The sequence below is a fragment of the Neovison vison genome, chromosome 8 (assembly GCF_020171115.1).
Source record: "Neovison vison isolate M4711 chromosome 8, ASM_NN_V1, whole genome shotgun sequence".
Taxonomy (NCBI): Eukaryota; Metazoa; Chordata; class Mammalia; order Carnivora; family Mustelidae; genus Neogale; species Neogale vison.
This window is the reverse complement of record NC_058098.1, coordinates 115,187,148-115,211,385: the sequence shown is the minus strand read 5'-3', so window position 1 is coordinate 115,211,385 and position 24,238 is coordinate 115,187,148. Positions and strand designations below refer to the sequence as shown.

The following is a 24,238-nucleotide window of genomic DNA, read 5'->3' as shown; positions in this document are numbered from 1 at the left end:
ATCAATTGCTAAGGTTGCAACCACAGTACAAAGACCTTGGCTGTGATTTTTGAAACAATGAGGCAGCAGCAAGGTAGTAACTAAAGTGAAGTTCTGGAATTAATGACGAACCTTTTTCCATGTTATTTTCCCCATCACTAGTTCTCTATCAAAGACTACTCAGAACACATTCTCTTATAAACACTTACAACACAAAAACAAATCAAGGACACAATGATCTCGGCACGGGTCTTGGAATATTTTGTGGGGTAGGGGCACGTCCTTTTAAAGCAGCACTAAATTAAGTGTAAAGATAGGACAGCAATTGGAATATATGAGCCTTCAAAAAATAAAATGACCAATTTGATCCCATGGAAACCTCCAAGATGATGGGGTACCTGCAGTTACATGAATCATTTGTATACTGAGTTGAATTCTCAGAGAGAGAGGGGAAGCAGTCTCCCCGCTGAGCAGAGAGCCCGATGCGGGGCTCAATCCCAGGACCCTGAGATCATGACCTGAGCCGAAGGCAGAGGCTTTAACCCACTGAGCCACCCGGGCACCCCATTGTTCTGTTTTTTGTTTTAAGATTTTATTTATTTATTTGAGAGACAGAGAGAGAGATAGCAGAGGGAAAGGAGAGAAGAGACAGAGAGAGAGATAGCAGAGGGAAAGGAGAGAAGATCTCAAGCAGACTCTGCACTGAGCACAGAGCCCCCATGGGGCTTCATCCCATGATCCCAAGATCATGACCCAAGCTGAAACCAAAAGTTGGACACTTAACCAACTGAGCCACCCAGGGGCCCCCAGGACACCAACCCTTGAACCTACCCTTGAATCTACCATTTCATTTTCTTTCTTTCCCGCTTTTAAAAAAATGTTCTTTCCCCTTTTGTCCTCTTGAGAGGTACAGAAAGTTCTGATTATTACAGTAGTTACTAAGAAAAACATTCTTTGAGTCAATTCTTGAATTAAATGTTTTTCAGGATTTTTTAAATTCAAAGAAGGCTACCTTTCACATTCATACTAAAAAAAAAAAGGAGGGGACAACTTTAGAAAGAAAGACTGTAATGGCTATTACTGTCAAAGGGCCGTTCCCTTGCTTTCCCCCATCCCCACCTGTAAGTCACAGCCATTAAAATGTGCAGCTACATTGTAAAATCATCAGGCATTGGGTGCTGTCATTTTTATGACCTTGCCAACACACAGATAACATTGTTATACAATGAACTGGGTGACCATAACAGAAAACGGACTAGTAGTGGAGATGCTCAATTATCCTACCAAGCTAGGACTCTTGACGTAACTTTGTGGAGGCAAATAGTCCCAGTGGACCCTGTTCCTAGTAGTCAGATTTATACATTTCCCATGGGAGTCCAGGTATTCTAACCAGGAGGATTCCAAGACTGCTGACGGTTTTGTGGGACAATGGGAGTGGCATGCTGAACGACAGGCTGCATTTTTTTGTACCTAAAATGAACAAACAAACAAATAAAAAACCCCAGATCCCTTATAGAAGTTGAATATTATATCATGCCCTAGTTAGTAGGACCCCAGCTTAATCATACTGTGTGTGCAGAGGAGGAAAACAACCACTAAGTTTGTTTAGAAATACTGCACAGATACACTCACTGACATGCACAAGATGATACAGTCTGAATCAGTCTCCCATTTACCCTTTGCCCACCAGAAATAATACAAATTATGGCACTTTTGATCACAGAGGACAATTCTCTAGATAGTACTATTCAGAGTCAGAGGACGGAGGATTTTGTTGAGCTCTGCCAGGGACTGGTTCCCTGTCACTCACTTGGCCTCATTCTCAGTTTCCTCACGGTGATGATGCCCTCCCTCTTTCACAGGATTGTAGCAAAATGCAAGAAAGTGCCTTACCCCAGAACATTCCAGTATAAATGCAGGAGTTGGTCTTCTAGATACTCCAAACAGACTCAAGATCAAACACAGCAAACCTACACAGACTCAGAGATGCTACTGTGATCATTTACAACTACGAAAACAAACAAACAAACAAACAAAACTCCAGACTTTCAAATCTACCAGAGGAAGGGAATGGGACTTGCAAGTAGGGGAACAACTCTAGGGACTGTAAATGCACCATCAGTACAAAGGGGAAGTGGGACCCAGGGGAGGGAACTCTGGTAACAGGTTCTTTGGAACACACCATCTGGAAAAAAAACAAAGAAACAAAGCCAACCAACACGGTATCACAAATTTTGTTTCCTCATCCTAAAAGCTCCCAAGAAGATAACCAAACACTTTATTTTGCTTTAAACTGGCTCTGGAGTATAACTTACAAACTCTGCAGTGATTTTGAATCTGTCTCATGTGTCTCTGTTTATCACACTGGACTGTTCCCACTGCCATGGAAATAAGCCATTCCCAGCAAGAAGTGGAGGTAATTTCTAGTGGTTCTGGTTTAGCAGACTGTTTTGGTGACTTCTCTGGAGCTGGTTTAGAAGCATTGGCAGGTGATAAGTTGATTAAAAATTCCCCTTTCTTGCTGTAAATAGCTTGACCTTCAGAATGTGTATTGCCATGTAACAGCCTTGAAAAAAAAATTGCAAACTTTCTCAAAGACATCCATGACTGGTCTCCAGACTTAATTTTCTTCCTGATTAAGCACAGGACCCTTCTGCTGTCTATGTATCACTCAGTCCTCTTTCTCATTACCAGCCCTAATTTGGACATTTAACGACAGGGAGGAACCAAATTAAATTTTTAGAAGGGTTCAAGAACTACGTCTTTCTTTCTCTCTCTCTCTCTCTTTCTTTCAGATTTTATTCATTTACTTGACAGAAAGAGCACAAGCAGGGGGAGCAGTAGACAGAGGGAGAAGCAGGTTCCCTGCTGAACAAGGAGCCCCATGTGGGGCTTGATCCCAAGACCCTGGGATCATGACCTGAACCGAAGGCAGACTCTTAAGCAAGTGAGCCACTCAGGTGCCCCAAGAACTATGTTTCTTTAAGGGCTTGGTCTCTGTCTGGCCGATGACCCAGAGAAGCTTCAGGTTCATGGCCCACAAGTGAAGAACCATCCGTCTTTAGCTTTGCGACAGTTGCAGGGGTAAAAGTGTACCTGGGCCAAGGCCAGAGCCCGCAGCACTTCCTTTGACAGGGAAAAGCAGGCCTCTCCTCCCGCACCTCACTACCCCCCAGCCTCCAACCTCCCCCTCAGCCTCAAAACAGCAGGAGCAAACAGGTGGAAGGACTACATTGTTTCTATGCATGAGGAACACCCACCTGCTGGGACAACCAGCCTTCCAGGTGGAATAACAACGAACAGGTCTGTAAACAGTGTTATCACCACAAAGCCAGCTATTGGGGTGCGGCAGGGGTGGAGCAGCTGTCCTCCAAAGGAAAGGAGTGACAGGAAAAGCTGAGGAAAAGGCCAGAATGGGCAGGGACCGGGGAGTGCTCCAGCCTAACGGTAAAGTTGTCCTTCCCAATGGGAGAGCCATCCCTGAACCACTCTCAGTGAGAAAAACATTCTGCAGGTCAGTGATCTGAACAGCTCAGGCCTGGACTGTCACAAGGGGAAACCTCGCCCTTCCTGCCCGGCAGCAGCGTTCGAAAAGAGCCTTCCCGCAGGGTGTGTGCGGTGTGTGTGTGTTGTGTGCAACTGAAATGTTCTCGTTTGCATTCAGTTAAGCACTTCATTAAGCATTACGCTTTTAAGTGTGAATGTGTGGGATCAGTGTATGTGTTCCATGCTTTTTTTTTTTTTTTCATGTGTGCAGTTTCTGGAGTCAGATCCAGGAGCCGCTTCTGTCTGTGCCATGGACTGCCCAGCGGCCGAAGGGGACCCTGAGGCTTCGGTTTCTCCGTCTATAAAACTGGAATGATGATAGCTAGTACACAGATGTATTGTGAAGGTTATATAAAAATGAATACACTTGCTTAGCACATCATTTGGCAGAGTAAGTGCATGGTAAATGTAAGTTATAATTATTAGGATTAATGTTATAATCATAATATAATAATAGTGGCGGAAGCCTTGAACCCTCTTTGCTGGCTCTACAACAAAGTAGCCCTTTGACCCAGATAAATGTGTTATAATTTTCTCAACTTTGAAATGGATGGTACATTCTAGAATTTCTATCCAAATCTAAAAGTCTGTGACTCTATAGGCATTCTTTTGGCATGTAAAATAATTATTCATTAGGCTGTTAATATTCAAGATAGCATGGGGTTTTTCAAAATCATCTGTGGGCCTTGAAAAATTCAGCACTTGAATAACTCAAAGGATACCCTGTCAATGAGACCCCCCTCCCATTTTATCGTGGGTGTCTCTATTATCCTGGAGACAAAATTTCACCTGATAGTTCTTTTCCACGATGCCTGCAGTAAAAGCGAAACTAAACCATGAGCAAACTCCCCTAAAAAGTGGCCCAGTGGGCAACCCTGGGGGCCAACAGGGAAGTCACTGAGCCACACGGCCATGGGCTAAATCAAGGCCCTCACATAAATGGCATAAAGAGGAATTTTTTGCTTGCTGAACTTTCCAGGTCTTGTAGACTTTTCTACATTTTAAGGAGAAGAAGGGGAGAAATTTCCCAGTGCCAGACTAGCCCCATTTACAGATGGGCATCTGAAAGTGCATTCGTCCCAGATGTTTGACTGATGTGGTACCCAAGACCGGCTGCGCCAAGGGAAACCGCCACAGGCCCAGCGTGCTCTGGTCATTTTCAGTCCATCCTCTGCCTCCCATGGGTGGAGGGGGTGTGGGGAGGGCAGAGCTCCCTCCAGGCAGGGAGCAGAAACGGCAAGACAGCTGGACCCCTTGAGCCTATCTGACCATCCATCAGTCATCTGGGGGAAACAAACTCACTTGGAATGCCCTGTGCTTGTCTCAAGCAAAACAACTGTTTGGTAAGAACCGAATCAAAACAACCTGCCCCTGCCTCTCTTCCTAATGTCCGGGCACTCCAGAAAAAGGAACTTGTTTGGTTATCTCCCCCAGGGCTCTGATTCAGAGGCCTGTCACTTCCAGAAGTTTACCTCACTGATTCCGGGTTCTGTCCTCTCCCTTTCCCCTTTTCCTTTCTTAAGCATTCTGGCTGGTGACGACCACAGAAAGACGAAAGTCCCTGAACCACAGCCCCATCCAGCATGGTGCCTGCTGCGCTGCTCTCCTGAGAGCAAGCTCCAGTCAGCCGAATGAACCCGAGAAAGAGAGAATAGGTCTGTTACTTGGAAGCTGGCTCTCAAGCCCCCAGAGCTGATAATCAGCCACAGGCAGCACTTTCATCACCCAGATCATGGACAAGGAGGGACACTGAGCATCATCAAAATGCTAACTTGCCCTTATCTAAAGTCAGGAGGACCAGGGGGTGACTAAAAAAATTAGCTTTAAAGTAATGAGGTTGAATTAGCTTGTTCCCGAAAAGAGCTATAAAATGTATCTTCAGTGAGTTCGAAAGCATGCCTGAACTAAAAAAAAAAAAAAAAAAAAGCTTCCTTATCTAAATCTACATATCCTTATGTTAGTTTTCTGTATTGCAGATTGTTATACACTGTTAAATGAGATCGTTTCCCAAGCTGACCGATCAAGTGAGACATACACCTTTTTCAAAGCACTATTTTTTTCAAATTTCAATGGTGAAATCGATTCAAATCCAATCCAGTCATCCGTCCACTTTATTGTAAGCTCTCTTCTTCATAACCTGAGTCTTGGCTTTGAACCTAAATACCACAGACCATAAAAGTCCCAGACACCAGGAAATCAACTCGTAGCTTCCTAGGTAGGAATCAAGCAAAACGCCTTATTCACCCTTAAATTAGAATAAAACACTGCTGCAAATGACAGATTCTAAAAATAATAATAATAATAATACTAAATCAATAAAAACGCAACTGGTTATTAACAACAGATAACATAAAATACTTCCTTGAATGCCAAATGGAAACCAAGATCAAAATTAAAATTTGTCAGTGCCTTGCAAAACACACACACTCTCTCTCTCTCTCTCTCTTTCCCTCCCTCTCTCTATCTCTCAAAAGTTCTCCAGTTACTTACTGGGGCGGTTCCGTCGTCCTCCTCACGTCGGCAGCCTGCCTGTCCGGCTGCCAAGTGCTGGAGTATGCCTCGAGCAGCTGTTTCCTTCAAGCTGCGGCTCTGTGTCTTAACCAGTCACATGCGCCTCCTGATAAATACTGCTGCCGTGCCAGGAGGTCAGAAACTGAAGATCATTATTCTCCTAATTCGCAAGCCTCATAACCCCTGAGCTGGCTCAGCCATTTCATTAGCACGCAGAGCGGTGCATTCCACAATTTGTTTTCTTTCAGTGGCAAACCCCAAACAGCTGATAAGTCACCCTGAAGGGCAGGTCACTGCAAGTGGAAAGTTGATGTGTATGTGGGGGGCGGGGAGGGGTGGGAAGGGGTGTGGGGAGGGGAGCTGCAGTCCCTATGGTCTCTCATCTCATCAGGTTTTCACTGGGGTTCTTGAGCAGCAGGAAGAAGGAGACGCAGCAGGTGGAAACCATGCTGCGTCCGGGTGCCCCCAGGGTCCATCAAGATGCTGCTCCAGCTTGGTTTTGTCTGCTCAGCGTCCAGGCTCCGGTTTGTGGGAAGAGCTGTTTAAGACTGGGCAGCCTGGGCGCCTGGGTGGCTCAGTGGGTTAAGCCGCTGCCTTCGGCTCAGGTCATGATCTCAGGGTCCTGGGATCCAGTCCCGCATCGGGCTCTCTGCTCAGCAGGGAGCCTGCTTCCTCCTCTCTCTCTCTCTGCCTGCCTCTCTGCCTACTTGTGATGTCTCTCTGTCAAATCAATAAATAAAAAATCTTAAAAAAAAAAAAAAAAGACTGGGCAGCCTGTTGTGAGGAAGGCGGACTAACCGTCTCAGGATGTTTAGGTTTAATTTCGAAGGCCAGGGCTGCTGTGCCAGGTGATGCTGAGGGGCGAGTGGGTGAGGGGTTAAGGAAGACCATCAGAGGCAGCTTCGTCTAGAGCCAGTGGAAATGACTTTCAGGTAACCTGAGACTGAGCTTCTGCACACTATAGTTATCTGTTGGAGCGTATCAACATTTGGGGGGCACCGCAGAGCCGTTGAGACTATCAGCGGGGGAATCAAGAGTGGAAACAGAAATGATCACAAGATGTACAGGCCGCTTTACAGATGTGCTGCTGCCCCCTTTGGTGCTAGGAAGTTGAACCGAACTGCTGTTTCCTGTGTGACTCACGAAGGTGGCAGACGTTCTGGGAGGCATGTTGAATTCATACTTCTCACCTGAGCTGATGTTCCCCCTCTCCAAGGAAAGCCTGTGGACGCTCTGACTTTGGAGAGCACCTGACTTCTTGTGCCACCTTCTAACAGCAGAGCCCAAGCAGGCTAGAATGTAGGTATGACAGGCAGTGAGCTATTTGGCAAACTGAACATCCAAAAGAGATTTTAAGAGGTTAAAATGCCCCAGGGGATTTCTGCACCATAATGAGCCCGTTAAACTGTCAACCTTGATTTTTAGTAAGTGAGATATTACTCAACAGAGGAGCTTGTGTAGGCAATCTTCCATATCTGGGTTTTGTCTCATAATTATTTACAAAATTAATCAAACCAGAAGTTTCCCTCCATACAGAGGATAGAGTGTTTTTCCAGAATAACAACAACAACAACAACAGAAGACCCAAACCTCTCCTTCTTGCCATTCTTTCAGGGGACTAATTTGTTACCAACATGTGAGTGACCAAAGTGTAAATAGAAAAATGTTTTGCAAGCTGCAAATCATACCCCTTTTGTTCAAAGTTAGTAATACAACGAAACTACAGATATTAAAATACAATGTGCTAAAATATGTCACCTTCCTAACCCTTTTTCCTCATATGACAATCATGAATCAGAAACAGAAAGGGAGGCCTACTGAAGACTGGAAATGTTATTTTGATTTATTTATACTTCACACTTAACAGTAATGGAAACTTTTGTGATCTTGTGGCATCCATCAATCACCTTATTTGCAACTGGTGGTGTTAATTATTCTGATGATCCATTGCATACCACATACTTAATGAGGCAGAGGCTTCTGGAAACCCTTCAATGAACAATGAAAAAAACAGCCTCGGGAAAGGTAAGCATAGAAATTCTCTCATTCCTTTGGGAGAGAGGAAGGGATGGATTCCAAATCATACATATCAAGCGGACTGTCAACACAGACGAAGATCCTGGGCCCTTCTGACAGCGTCCAGGAGTGTCCCGGAGGTTCCAAAAGACTCTTTTCTAACCTTGCAAACAAATGGGGAAATCCCCCCTTTGTGTCCCAAACACCTATAGGTACCAATCTTCTCCTTTAACTCCAAAAGAAGTGCCCTCCTCCTACCAAAGGCTACCCCCACCCCGGCCCTAGCTTTCTGTCTCACCTTGGATCCTTTGCCAACCATCACGCCTTCTCTCTCTGTCCACTTGCCCTCCTCATTATCTAAATATGTTCACATTATTTTTACGTCCTAAAAACAATCTTTTTTGATCTTTTGCTTCCTTAATTACTGCCCTAACCTACACATTCCCAGCACAGGTGAGCTTCTAGACACACTTCTTGTGTCGCCCATCTTCACATCCCATTGATCTTGAGGTTGACTTCCAGTCTGCCTCTTCCCCCAACTTCACAGAAACTCGTGTCCCCAAGTCACCAAAGACCAATGCGATTGGACACCATTTTGCTTTTATCTGACTTGACCTCTCTGCTGCACTTGACCTCACTGGCCAAGTACTCCTTAATGTGTTCTCTTTGGGCTTCTGTAAAATTTCATTCCTACCTCCTTCAGCCTCCTACATGGACTCTTCTAATAGAGTCCCACTCTATTAGAGTTATTTATTTATTTATTTATTTAAAAGATTTTATTTATTTATTTGACAGAGAGAAATCACAAGTAGGCAGAGAGGCAGGCAGAGAGAGAGAGAGGAGGAAGCAGGCTCCCTGCTGAGCAGAGAGCCTGATGCGGGACTCGATCCCAGGACTCTGAGATCATGACCTGAGCCGAAGGCAGTGGCTTAACCCACTGAGCCACCCAGGCGCCCCTAGAGTTATTTATTATTACTAGTCCCGCTGGTCTCACATGTAAAATCCCCTCTGTTCTTCATGTTTTCTAACAGCTCCCATATATCTTAATTTATTACTGAATGACTGCAGTAGTTTCCTGATTAGTTGTTCTGTCTCCAAAAGCCTGTCTCTGACAAACAAAAATTTATTTTGTTTTATTTTTAAACTTTTGTACCATAAGCCTCTCCAAAACTATGGTAGAATCTCAGGCATCTTTGTATTCCCAGAATGTAGAACAAGGCTTAAATCCTTCTTTTGTACATTCTGTTACTGTTGCATTTCTTACTCTATGTTATAAGTAGGTCTTAATGTGTCTATGTCCCATTCACACTTTGACAACCTTAAAGAAAGCCTGTGACTTCCTCGTTTTATATCCTGCAGTGCCTCATCCAATGTCTGACCTGTAGGAGACACATGGAAACAATGCTGAATGAATAAATGAATGATTAAAAAGAAAGATCTTTTGTTTACTCCTCTCAGGAAAGATGATAAGAAAAGTAACAGTAACTCATTTTATATTAGACCATCAAAAAATCTTAAGTAACGTCCCCCCACAAAGAAATTATTTTCACCACATTCTATGACCACATTGTAATACAACTATAAAATAATAGCAAAAGTATAAGTCAAAAAAGAACTAAGCTCTTCGAAAATTTTTATGACTCTTCTTTAAGGAAATAATTGATTGGAAAGAAATCAAAAGGGCAATCACAGAATGCTTAGCAGGTCTCAGTAATGAGAATACCATATCCAATACTGTAGATAGAGCCAAAAGAGTTAATGAGAAGCAAACTGACCCAAGGAGTTGAAAAACAATGGATCAATAAGCAAGGGAAAATGCCAAAGTTATTAAGAAATTGTTTCCAAAGAAGTTTTTTGTCCAAATTACTTACACAATCAAGTTATCCTTGAGTTTCAAGCCACGGATAATTCCCAGGCTGTATAAAATGTTCAAATGAACAAAAGTAACAGAAACCTAACATAATACCCCAGACACAAAAGCACACAAACAAACCAACTGATAAAGCATAATAATGGAAACCACAGACTAACCTCACAAATAAACATAGTCCACTAGAGAGACGTAGAAAACTGTGAATATTAAGGAATGCATCAGTATGACGACGTGATGGTAAAAAGCCTTTGAATTAGCGCAAGAGGTACTCTTCAAAAGTCTTTTGATAAAATTTAGTATCAATTATTTTAATTAATAAAATGGAATTAGGAGAATTTTTCTTGGCATGATAAAGATGATCCCAAACCAAACACAAGTGTCATATAGTATAGTAGTAGAGATATTAAATGGTATATTAGTAGAGACATTAAAATTAAATTGAGAAACAGGGAAAGGGTGCTCGTTGTTACTACCATCCCACAGCACTGTTTCCGACATTCAAGCCCTTGCAATCAGACAAGAATAAAAACAAACAAGCAAACAAACAAACCAAAAAACTAAAGAAGAATTAGGGGAAAGCAAGAGACAAAATTACCCAACTTGCATATGTTATAATCATTTACTCAGTAGAATCAACTTTTAAAAATGTTTTAAATGATTTTAAATGCCAGTGAACAATCACAAAATCAAATTAATTGGGTTTCCCATGTCACAGCCTAAAACTGTTAGAAAAATCATGGGGAAAAAAAAAAAACCTCATTCAAAATGGCAACAGTAATAAAATTTCTCGGAAAGACAAGAAAATATAAAGGAATTTATAAAAGTCTACTGAGAAAATAGGAAATCTTTTTTTTTTAAGATTTTATTTATTTATTTGACACAGAGAGAGAGAGAGAGAGTGATAGAGGGAATACAGGCAGGGGGAGTTGGAGAGGGAAAAGCAGGCTTCCCGCTGAGCAGGGAGCCTGAAGGGAAGCAGGGCTTGATCCCAGGACCCTGGGATCCTGACCTGAGCTGAAAGCAGATGCTGAAAGACTGAGCCACCCAGGTGCCTCAGAAATATTTCAATAAAGGGAGCATTCTATGATTTTCCAAGACTGGAAGACTCAACATTGTCAAGCTGTCGATTCTCCTCTATTTAATTAATACATATAATTAAATTTTGATTAAAATGCCAGAGATTTTAAACAACAGGTCAAAAAAGAAATTCTGAAGTTTATGTGAAAGAATAAAAAGCTGAGAATGGTAAAGAAAATTTCAGAAAACAACAAGGCTGGTCAAGGGTACTAGGTATTAAGTAGGCCGAAAAATCAAGAATTAAAAGTTTGATTCTGGAGCCAAAAGAGGCAGACCAATAGCAGAACAGAAAGCCAGAAATATAAAAACAAGTACTATATTAAAATGTTTATTCGTTGGGGTACCTGGGTGGCTCAGTGGGTTAAAGCCTCTGCCTTCGGCTCAGGTCATGATCTCAGGGTCCTGGGATTGAGCCCCGCATCGGGCTCTGCTTGGCGGGGAGCCTGCTTCCCCCTCTCTCTGCCTGCCTCTCTGCCTACTTGTGCTCTCTCTCTCTGTCAAATAAATAAAATCTTTAAAAAAAATGTTTATTTGTTAAATATGATATTTAAACCCAGGGGAAAGAAATGGACTATATAATGACTGGTTGGATAGTTAAGTATGAGGAACAATAAAATAAATTATTACCAATTATTAAAGTAAAAAAAAAATCAATTATTACCTCACAAAAATAAAATCAGTTATTATCTCATACCATACACAAAATAAACGCCTAGTAGATAAAGGAACTAAAAGTAAAAATAAGACCCCACATAAACTTGAAGAAAATCATGTGATTTTTTTAACATCTTAAAATTATTTTAATTTTAATTATTTTAATCATGACTAAATGCTTTTACCATGAAAATTATTTTAATTATGATCACAAAAGTGAAAACCATTTAAGAATGTTTTAAATATTTAAATAAGTAAAAAGTAAAATGTCAAAAAAAAACCCCACCATAAACAAAATTAAATCACGCATGAGAGAATGAGATTAAAAAATGAAGCCTCTGCCTTCAGCTTTAAATGCTTTAATCATCTACACAAAGAGGAGAAAGCCATAAGAAATGTGATCATGAAAAAAGACCCAGAGCTGCAATGCCTCACCTTCCCCTGATTAGGTAAGACACGTTTTTCTAGTCTCAGTTCTCCACCCTTCTGTGTCTGGACTCCATATTGGACAGCAAGTCACTGCACATGATGGAACGAGCAGGTTCAGAGGACGTGGGAAGAGGAGAGAAGTATGGTCTTGCTTGAGCACCGTGGGTTCAGAGATGCCCGGATGGGCCTTTATGTCTACCTGAGATACTCCCTTAAGTAGAAAGTCCCAAATGGTTTCCATCTTATGCACACATGGTCAGAGAGCAGGAAGGTCCTCTGCCAACTGCCCCCACAAGAAGCTGCCATTCACTTTGTGCCAAACTCCTACTCCAACTTGGTGACACACCACCTCCTGGTCAATTTGAGGTACTAACGCCATGCTGCATCCCCAGCCCTACCTGCCTTTCTTTCTTTCTTTTTTTTTTTTTTAAAGAATTTATTTATTTATTTGACAGAGAGGGATCACAAGTAGGCAGAGAGGCAGGCAGAGAGAGAGAGAGGAGGAAGCAGGCTCCCGGCTGAGAAGAGAGCCCGATGCGGCACTCGATTCCAGGACTCTGGGATCATGACCCCAGCTGAAGGCAGTGGCTTAACCCACTAGCCACCCAGGCACCCCCCTACCTGCCTTTCTTTTCAGCGGACCTTTCACACATTACTTTCTTATTTCTACTGGGTCATGTCTTTCTCAGATATATACGCTTCTTTCTTGTTTCTTCCAACATTTATCTTAGTATCATGGGGGGATTTTTCTCTCCCACTCTTGTTCGTCCCCTGTATTTCCCCTTGAGCCAAAATAACCCCCTAGACACCATCAGTTCTCCTAAGAGTTGTGCTAGCCACATGTCTGTAACAAACAGAAAAAATTGTGAAAAAAAAATCAGAGCGTGGAGTTCTTAATCTCTAAAACCCTTGAACAAAGCAAACCATTGTCAACAAATAAAGAAACATAGTGTCTGCTTTCAAAGTGCATTGCATTTAAGGAGTCACCAAAGCACGTGACAAAAATCTCTGCTCTCAAAGCTGACAGTCTCTCTTGGAGAAAAATGGGACATGCAGAGACCCATACATAAGGAATTCTAATTATAATATATCATGACACTTAATATCTATTAATATTGTACCATATTAATATAGTATTAATAATATATAACAAGCTAACATCTGTGCAAAATACTCATTTAATTCTCACAACAATGCCCTAAGGAGATGCTATTATTACTGTGATGATGACCTTTAATGAGATTAAGTAGCCTGCCCCCAGCTAGTAAGCAGCAGAGAGAGAAAGAGAGAGAAATATAGATGCAAACAAACCCAGGTCTCTCTGACTCGGAACCTTCCATGTTTACTATCTCCGCCCAACCAAATGATTTCGGGTCCATGGAAGTTTTCATAGACTTGCTCGTCTGTTTCTAATTAAACCTGCTCGCACTCACGCACAATGGCCAGGTCAACTGTATTGCACTGTGGCGTCTAATGACTGGCATTACAACAGCAGTTGTAACCGACTGATTCACAAGCGAACCTTTTGACACAAGCCATTCACAAACTGGGGTTGGGCTGTGTAAAAGTAAAAAGGTGGCTGTGTCAGGAGGACAACCTCTACCATAGGCTGCAGAAGCTTCTCCCACACCCTGTCTGGGCATCATGCCCCCTTTCTTCAGCATCTCTGGAGAAATTCCCAAATTTCTGGACAAATCAGTTACATTTAAAAATGGACTTCCTCTGTTGGTCTCTTTCTTTTTCGTGTATTTTATCTCTTTTCTTTCTTCCTTTGTGTTAAATTTCATTTGTTTTTTAAAAACACATTACATATTAATGTGGCATTTACTGAATCTAATTCATTTACATTTACCCTTATGGAAGATTCTTCTCCATCTAATCAGCTTCTCAGACTGGGCTAGATTTCTAGCTGAAGCTGGATTCGTTAAACATGAGATGGAAGAGTTAGCATCCACGACATGAATCACCTGGCTTAGCATAATTACTTAATAATAATAACTTAATAATAAATAAATAAATAAAATAGTAAATATTATATTAAATATAATAAATAAACAAAACAGTAATTTTATTTCTTTTTTTTTAAGATTTTATTTATTTATTTGACAGTCGGAGATCACAAGTAGGCAGAGAGGCAGGCAGAGAGGGGGGAGGGGAAGCAGGCTCCCTGCTGAGCAGAGAGCCCAATGCGGGGCTTGATCCCAGGACACTGGGATCATGACCTGAGCAGAAGGCAGAGGCTTAACCCACTGAGCCACCCAGGCGCCCCTTATTTCTATACTCCGATTTGACAGCAACTTGCATTAATCTTTGAAGATCTTACCCCTATAAACCACAGACTAGTGATCAAATTAATCTGATCTAAATCTTCTAACATACCACTGCTGCTTTCCGAATTTAGTTCTTTTTTTCTTTTTTTAGACTTATTTATTTGAAAAAGTATGCATGTTGGGGAAGAAGCAAAGGGAAGCGGAGAGGCAAAGGGAGGGGGAGAGAATTTCAAGCACACTCCTCAAGGAGCAGAGAACCTGATGTCGCCTAGATTCCAAGACCCTGAGATCATGACCTGAGCCACAATGAAGAGTCAGCGGCTTAACCCACTGAGCCACCCAGGTGCCCCCTCAGAATTGTTTTAGTTCTTGAAGAAGTTGCTTAGGGGGAAACAAAAAGCTTCCTAAGGCTGCCTCTGTGCATTTTTCTGAGAATCATTGAGTGTGCAGAAAATAATAGAAGGGCAATTTCAGATTTATAATTTCCTTTCTATTCAAGTTTCAGCATCATTGCTGTTTCAAAGGAGAAAATACAAAGCTGATTCAGGGAAAATGAGGCTAAGAACATATTTTTAAAAATTTTTCTCAAAATGTGTGATAGCTAAATGCATGAGATGGGCACAGTTTGCTCTTTGCAGGAATCATAGGAAAAGCACTGTTACAAGCTCCAAATCCTTTTTCTCATATGAGAATTTGAGACTTTCCTGCCTTCTCCCCACCCTCCCACTGCCGCTCCACTCTGAGTCTGCTGAACTGCACTGGGTTCATACCAGAGCCCACCAGTCTTGGCTGGAAGATGATGCTCAGGGTACGCTTTCTGAAAGAAGGAAGGAACTTTTACACCATGGTTGTAATGATAAAATAGCCATCTTAATTGATACTAAATCCATTCACTAAAATTGTGCAAGTGGGTATCCCCCACTTTTTGAAAGTTCAAGTTAGGCTACTTCACTTTTACAATGAAAGAGCTGCATTAGCACCTGTTTTGGTTAACCAACAGAAATTTTAAAAAAGGGTGACAAGTGAAAATAATGTTCTGCACTTGGCAGTGAGCCTTCACAGAGGCCAGGCACACCCCAGAGCCACGTGTGTGGCACCGCCCCCCTCTCTGGGGGAGAATGTGGTGCCACCAAGCTCCTTTCCCAGGAACTACACTGAGCATCTCAGTATCAAGCCCCCGTAATTTTCAACTGTGTGAGCATCTGTGCTTTTTGTGGATTTATTTTGTGCATCTATTAGTAAGATGTGATAGCAGAAAAGTCTAAGAGAAGTTATTTTTTGGAGTGTGGGCATGCTCAAAAACTTTTCCACACAGGGGCGCCAGGGTGGCTCAGTCCTTAAGCATCTGTCTTCCGCTCAGATCATGATCCCAGGGTCTTGGGATGGAGCCTGCATGGCGGGGGGGTCCCTGCTCCGCAGGAAGCCTGCTTCTCCCTCTCCTACTCCCCCTGCTTATGTTCCCTCTCTCATGGTGTCTCTCTGTCAGATAAATAAATGAAATCTTTTTAAAAGTCCCATATAAATTAATAATAAATTATTAATGTAAATAAATTGTTTTATCGCTTTATGCCATTTTGGCTTACACAAGGTTTCATAGGAATGCTCTACTGTTGAATGCCTGGGGAAACCTGTACTAATTCTAAACAATGTCCATGTTCTACATGTTCTAGATGATCACTTCTGCTCTTCACTCTAGCTATCCCATTATCCAAACCCAGATAGCTGACTGCAAGTCCTGTTTTTCAGTCCTTGGTGCCAAACTACTTGCTCACGTTTTAATCCAACCATCACCATCCCTAGGTTATAAACCTGTGAGGATTGAGCTTCTAACTTCATTTCCACATCCTTTCCTAAAGTATCATTACCTTTATCACACACTTCATTAAACATCGCCATGATTTACTTACACGGTGTTTGCTCCAACTTTTGGCTGCAGTCTTGGGATTACTTAGAACCTTTGTGTATAGAAAGCCTTTGGATAAGATATTCTTCATCACGACTGCCCGGGAGAGCACAAAGGCAACCACAGACAGAGCAAGAACCTACTGAGTAATAAGGCTCTAATAGTATTGCAACCAGATTTTCTGATTTGTAGATCAGAGGGGGTAAACTAAGAGAACACTTAAGAAACACATAAAAGTGGAAAATTTCCAGTTCTCCTTCATGTTTTAATTAAGCAGGGAGGTTTTGTTCTCAGGGCTCATCTTTGTGTTGCCATTCTTATTAGTGAAAAGCAGTAGATCAATGCATGCTGTGTCCAAACTCTCAAACTGAGGGGCAGGTGGAGGGGAGGGGTCAGAACTGAGAGTGGGTGTTGTTTCTTTAATATAGCCGTGGGAAGTAGGAACTTTGCAAAGCTTCTTGGCTGGTGGAGATAAACACATGGTAGTGGGAAATCAATGCAGGGGCTTGCGGGCTAAAACAGCTGAACAATACTAGCCTACGTGGTATTTGATAAGTACTGAATGCCTATAAATTCTTTTTTTTTTTTAAAGATTTTATTTATTTATTAGAGAGAGAGAGAGGGAGAGAGAGCAAGCACAGGCAGACAGAATGGCAGGCAAAGGCAGAGGGAGAAGCAGGCTCCCTGCCAAGCAAGGAGCCCAATGAGGGACTCAATCCCAGGACGCTGGGATCATGACCTGAGCCAAAGGCAGCTGCTTAACCAACTGAGCCACCCAGGCATCCCTATAAATTCTTTCTAAATTTATATTATAACCAGTCAGAATAACTACATTATCACATGGAAGAATAGTCTTGTTTCCTTTTGCAAAATAGGAAAAGCAGGACTCCTATGTTCCTCTTTGTACTTTGTAAAATATATACGTTTAAAAAGCAATAATGTTCACTGTAGCAAATCAAATGATACAGAGATAGACATACAGAAAAATTTAGTAACCTATCCACTTCCATCTTGCTAAGATGACATACACCTACGAAAAATGTATCTCATATATACATACATATATAGGGTTCTAGTTTTCCATTAAAATATGTCTGTATTTGGGGTGCCTGGGTGGCTCAGTGGGTTAGAGCCTCTGCCTTTGGCTCGGGTCCTTGGGATCAAGCCCCACGTTGGACTCTCTGCTCCGCGGGCAGCCTGCTTCCTCCTCTCTCTCTGCCTGCCTCTCTGCCTACTTGTGATCTCTGTCAAATAAATAAATAAAATCTTTTAAAAAAAGCCTGTATTTTATTTTTTCCCTTATCATATCATGGTCATGTATATGGTCAGTAACAGAGATTTAACTTATATTTTTCAATAGCTGTATACTTCTCCACAGCATAGTTATATCATACTATATTCACCCTATTAATGAGCATTCATCATGCTCTCAGTTTTGTGCTAGTATAAAATGTTGTACTGATTATCCTCACCCATACACCTTTAGTTTCTGGTGTTTTTCATTCCATGGTAGATATATCCAAAACTGGGATTATTGGGTTTGCAGAATTACTCATTTCACTATACAGTCTTAGTTATTTTCCCAAAACTAACTTAAAATCAGTGCAAACATCAATGACCTTAAGAAGACCAGTAAATATCAACTTAGAGGATCAAGATTTTAATCTGAGAAGCATTAAAATTTCCTTCCAGAATTATTTTCCATCAGGTATATTAACTACATCATTTATATTGGAGATATTGACTGGCTTTTCACAAGCAATAATAAGTTTTTAAAACCAAAATGTTTTAATCAAGTCGACTCGAAATGTGTCAAAGTTAAAAGTTGGAGCCTATTTCCCTCCAGCTAGTCTTTATTATCTTCACACACCAAAAATTCCATAAACTCTAAAGCCCATTCCAACTGCAGAATCAATTGCTGATTAATTTTTTAAAATTATGAGTGAACGTGAACGGATATGTTATGAAGAATGAAAATGTGAATGTTGGACTAAAAATGATTCACTGAACTTTCAAAGAACGCAGTGGTGCTAGTGCAAAAAAGGGTCAAAAACTCCCTTGTTTTGATTTTATGCTCTGGATTTTGGTCTTAGTAACTGAAGAGCCCACTGTCGTCTCCATGAGACAGGAATGGGCCCTGCTGTCCAAACACACGGGTAAGCGCACACACTGTCTACAGCTCTACTCCTCCTAGTTTTCTAAAACCGCCTCTTCAAAATTGTGTGGTTTTGCCATGACATTTGGTTTGGGGCTTTGGAATGAGAAGTTAGGCAACATTTTTCTATATTTTTCACAGCATATATTTTCCAACTGGTATAGCTACAGCCACCAACATACTCTAAGACATAAGTGACCAAGCATAAGGTTCCGTGCCCTCAGAAAAACTAAGTTACAGTCAACATAAATTCAGGGAAATTTGTTCACATTACCAAAGCATTCTTTGTTTTAGAAACTACTCATCGCGGGATTATAAGAAATGTGTGCACCTCTGGTGCATTAACAATGGCATTCAACCAACCAAAATTTAGCTCATATTATTCAAGAGCACATTTATTAAGTAAAATAAACATGAGTCCCATTTTGGACCCAACTTACTGGCCCAGATGGACTGTGTCCTTTCCTTCAGAACACAAAAGTGGGCAAGTAATTCTAAGCTGCCTGTGATGGACAGGCTATTTCACAACCCCCAGCCCCCAGAGGGCTTAAAGTAACCTGCTAAAAATAGCCCCTCAGGGCTCACATTAGCCTCCTTTGCTGAAGGGCCAGGTGAAAATATAAATTGCTTGAAATACGTCCTGTATTCTAATTCCATAGGAACTACCATTAGCTGAAAATCCCCACTAATCCTCCTGACAATTCCAACATTAATAACCTTTTTCTCTTTTAACCATTTTTCCAAGCCAGTAGGAGAGGCAGTGTGTTGAGTGTTGAGGACTTGGACACCCTGGGGCACTGGGATGTCAGGATTCTCATTCTCCCACTGAGTAAGCTTAACCCTTTCAGGATAAAATTCCTCAATTGCAAAAAGCCAATGATAATACCCAACTCAAAAGGCGGCTCTATCGGTTGGGAATAATGTGCTGTATTTCAGGATGTTCTCCTATAAAAATACTCAGCAAGTGTGCAAAAATAAATGTTAAGACAAGCTCAGTGAGACACTGGTAATCACACCAGAAAAACAAAAATAACCTAAAAAGAAAGGGAGATTGAGGGGTGCCTGGGTGGCTCAATTGGTTAAGTGTCTGCCTTCAGCTCAAGTCATGATCCCAGGGTTCTTGGATCGAGTCCCACATGGGCTCTCTGCTCAGCAAGGAGCTGCTTCACCCTCTCCCTCTGCCTTTCCTCCTGCTTGTGCTTTCTCTCTCTGTCAAATACATAAATAAAATCTTATAAAAAAAAGAAAGAAAGAAAGGGAGGTTGATAAAAATAATCACAGTGCATTAATTCAATGCTATACACATTATGCAGCCAGTAAAAGGATTAAATGGGAAGATGGCTTTGCTCTAAGAAGTGGAAAAAAGCAAGCTGCAAAAATCACTAAGTATAAATGATTATTGTTTTAAGCCAGAAAGAACCCTCCATTTTTATCATAATCAGGTATGTTTTCAAATACGCAGAAAATATCTACGATAATATCAAGCAAATATCCACCCTGAAGAAAACGAGAGGGTTACCAGAGTTGCTAGTCTTTCCTTTTTCACACTATTCACTTTTGATATTGAGTACATTTATGTATCATAAACCTGTGCTGTTTTTACAATTAAAAATTGAAGACACTGAAGAATGCAATGAAAATTAATCACCGTAAAGCACTTGGCTCAAGGCCTAGCGGGCTTTGATGAATGGTGATTATCACAGTTAATTCTATCCAGAAACCACAGAACTTCCTAAGTAAAATGAGGGTATGGAAAGCAAGCAGACCTTGATAACATGCAGCCAGTTACACTCAAGTGTGACCCTGATCCGTTTACTTTTTTCAAATGACTGTTTGTGATCTCAATGTGCTGATAGCTTCCTGGGTACCGCCAGGAGTCAAGACAGCAAACAGTATACTTGCAATAGGCACCTTTTATTATATGTCAATTACGCCTCAACAAAATTGTTTAAAAGAGAAAAAAGTGGAGCTAAAATTTTCAGCAGTAATAAGACGACGGATGGGAGAATGAGATCAGAGTCAGAGGTTTCTAAGGTCTTTGTGTTATTCACAAGAAGTTGTCCATGTGAAGACATTAGCGTTAGGCTTTGTTACATCAAAAGATGTCTTTAATGTGCAAATGCAAGAAAAGAAATAGAGGACATAGCTTCCAGAACACTAGAGGGGAGACACGAGAATAACGAAAACTTGAAAAATCCAAAAGGAGCAGGACAGGCAAGGAAAAGAACCTCAAAGAGAAAATAATGCTATTGACTCTTCAGAGCATTATAGCCTGGCTGAACTCACCATGAAAATGCAGAGACTTTTATTAAATAAGAAGCAAAAGAAGGGACTCATTTTTAATCAGTTCAGCCTCACAGGCACAGGGCGCGCAGGTGGGTGTGTGTACAGAAAATAGATCAGATATCTCTCCTCAACTCAACGTTTTTAAACTGCTTTTCTGAAGCCTTGAAATTCATGGAAGGAAAGTTCTTTATACCAAAAATAACAAGGGGAACGGACTTGGTCGGGAGAGGGTGAGGGAAGTGTCAGGGAGGCAAAGACAAGCGGCGAGTGGACAGCGTGTTTGTCTGCCAGGACCTCAGCGGAGGGGAGATGCAAGGCGCAGGGAGGTGTCCAGCGGATCCCGCAAGGGGCCACCCTTCCTACCTACAGTGAGGCCCTTTGGCCGGCGTGGGGGCTCCCCTGGGGATTCTTGAGCTCCTCTCTCCAGAGGGGGTCTGAAGGTACAGAGCCCTCCCCAGCTTGGCGGAGCCGGCCCTCTTCGGACACATGTGAACTCAACACGGCCACGCCAGATGGCACAACTCATCCATCCCTTCATGCAATCTGCAAAACAGGGTAGATGGTTCTAATCCATCTTATCTGGAAAACAGATGGAAAATTCTTCCCAGAAGTTACTTCTTTAGTCTTATTCCAAAAAAAAGGAGGCCACGTGGCTCCTCTGGCCCTGTGCACTTGGCAGCGCCCTCCCGGCCTCTGCGGATTGGACACGTGTTGGGGCGGCCGTGCGGGCGACGGTGAGGGAGACCCTCGGTGATGAGCGACACCTGTCTGCCCTACAGCCCGCTGCCCGGGAACGGCAGGCACCTCCACACATCCTTCCCTGCCCAGTTATCTGGGAATCTCTCCGATGGGGTGCTACCATAGAACTGGAATCAGAGGAAGAAAAGACAGACAAACCATAAAAGACTTTATGATGGAGAACAAGCCAAGGGCTGCTGGAGGGGAGGTAGGCAGGGGATGGGCTAATGGGTGACGGGGTATTGAGGAGGGCACTTGTCCTGTTGCGCGCGGCCGGATATAAGTAAGCGATGAATCACTGACTTCTACTCCTGAAAACGAAACAAAACAAGACCAAAAAACAGGGTTTCTCCTACCAGCTCTGCCTTAATCTCGCTGAGCAATAGGGAGCCAGTCCACACCATTACCATTAGAGGTCCCCCTAATCATCAAGAAAGTGGAAATGACACTATCTGTCTCATAGGTCTTTCTGGAAAGCTAATAAAATGATGTACTTTGAACCCCGTATTATATTGTGGGAATGCAAAGTGTACTCATTTCCTACAACTGGTAAGACGGCTTCCAGGCTTTATAGCACCTTTGCCTGCATAACACCATTGCCTGCAGAGGAGGCCACAGAGTTTCAGCTGACATCGATGATGGGCCTAACATGCCCACTCTTAGTGACAATCTCTTCTGCCCCTCCTACCTTTGGAACGGCTTTGGTGTTTGGGGCAGTGTTCACTGGTCCAGGGATGGGCATGTGATCCGAAGGGGAGTAGTCTTAATACTTCTCTTGCTCTGGCCACAGTTGAGTGTTTCAGGGATGAACATCTGACTGGATTCAGGCAGATGATTCCCTAAACTATGAGTCCCCGCCCCATGCTTTTCAGACATGGAGCTAGAACATCCTTTTCTGTGGCCAAATCTTAAGACGCAAAACCTAGAACCTATCGGCACTCACATTATCTGCTTGGCCTATACCATTCTAGGAGATGAGGGGGCGTAGAGAGTTGGTGTTGACCTTCAATTAATTCTCTAGTTTCAGCTATTAAAAAAAAAATGCCTGCCCTCAGCTGGGCCCTATCCAAAGTGCTTTTATTTATTTTTTTTTTAAGATTTTATTTATTTGTTTGTCAGAGAGAGACAGAGAGAGAGACAGCAGGCATGAGCACAAGCAGGGGTAGCAGCAGGCAGAGGGAGAAGCAGGTTTTCTGCTGAACAGGGAGTCTGACACAGGGCTTGGGGCTCCATCCCAGGACCCTAGGATCATGAGCCAAAGACAGACAGATGCTTAACTGACAGAGTAGCCCAGGCATCCCAAGCTAACCTTTTTTTTTTTTTTTTTGAAGATTGTATTTATTTATTTGAGAGAGAGAGAGAGAGTGCACGTGCAGGGGCAGTTGCATAGGGAGAGAGAGAAGCCGACTCCCAGCTGAGCAGGGAGCACAACACAGGGCTCTATTCCAGGACCCCGGGATCATGACCTGAGCCAAAGGCAGACGCTTCCCAGACTGAGCCACCCTGGCGCCCCCCAAGCTAGCCACTTTTTAAGAAGATTTCAAACCAGTCTTCAAATTGTCCTCATTTTCAGCTACAATTTCAGGGGTGGCTGGTGCAACTAGCTCCTGGGTCGTGCACGTGTGCTCTGGTGCAAAATGAATTAATTTTCTGATTTCTATTGTTGAATTAGTGATCAACTGTCTGTTTTCTAGCTTCCTAAATATTGTCTTATGACTTATTTATGACTTAAAAACAAAACAACACACCAAGCCCTGTGATCTCTTCGAATGGATCTCAGAAAGCAGAAGAGGAGTTAAATGTTTGTGTTACACCCTCCTTTAGCAGCAAACTCAAGGTCTGTACAATATACTTTCACTCTTCATCATACGCAACACTCTTTGGTAGTTCCCTGTGGGCCAGGCCTCCTCCAGGCTCTTTACCTAGGCCACCCTTCCCCGTCTTGTGTTCCGGATTTCAAAACTATTCCTCTTCCCATAGGATATTCCTAAATTACAGGATTATATGCCTAACCCAGTTTAGAAAAGTCAACAGATAACCCCAACTTTACGTCGAGGTATCGGGGATCGACTGGCTCCTATTTGGAATAGTTATGGTTTTTGAAAAGTGACTTGTGTGATTTCAAAACTCATGTTCACCACAAGTGATCTGAAAAGTATAGAAAAGCACAGAGAAGAAAAATAAGATCAACTCTTATCACACTCTTCTTAAAATTTTTTTTCTCTTTATCTACATGATAACCAGCATTTGGATGTTCCCAGTCCCAGAGACCCTCTTATGCCTTATACCTCCAGGAATTTATAATTAAGTGGGTGAGAAAAGAAACTCCTAGAAGATGAACCAACCAGGCATCTAACGACTGAATGAAAGAAATATCACCAAGCACCTTGTGATAGAGAGCATGTTATAACACGTCAGAAGAGGCAAAGTTAGGAGACGCATTGTTGGCTAGGGTCTGGCCAAGAAAAGGAAAAAAAATAAAATGCTCTATTCTGCCCGATGGCCAGGTGTGTAAGACACAGCTTCACAAGCACGAGCCTCTCTTCCGAAAATGGCCCCCACCCTCTGGATTAGTCCCGGGACTCGCCTCTCAATGTTATACAGGACTAGGCGAGGAATGGACACCTGAGGCAAGTTTAGGCCAGTCTGATAGTCAGATTCTTTCTAAAAAGAATTTGGAGTGGAAAGCAAGAGATGTATCCATTTCGATCAGCGCTTGAATAAAAAGAACCTTCAAACGAAGAGCCGTGGACGTCCTCCATGCTGGGCTTGGTGAAGCAGAGACAGAAAGAGCAGCCGGG

At 42.4% G+C, this 24,238-nt stretch overlaps 1 protein-coding gene across 5 annotated transcripts in view; it reads right to left on the bottom strand.

Annotated features, from left to right (window-relative positions):
• The window catches only part of RASGRP3 (RAS guanyl releasing protein 3), a 106,845-nt gene that overhangs the window by 71,533 nt on the left and 11,074 nt on the right, over positions 1–24,238 (bottom strand). Inside the window, exon 1 of one of the 5 annotated variants that reach the window (XM_044261760.1) lies at positions 6,016–6,275. The exons of the other annotated variants lie outside the window; for them this stretch is intronic. The gene's annotated coding sequence lies outside the window, so the exon portion shown is untranslated. Of the gene's footprint in view, positions 1–6,015; positions 6,276–24,238 lie in introns of those variants that run through there. 5 annotated transcript variants of the gene reach the window in all.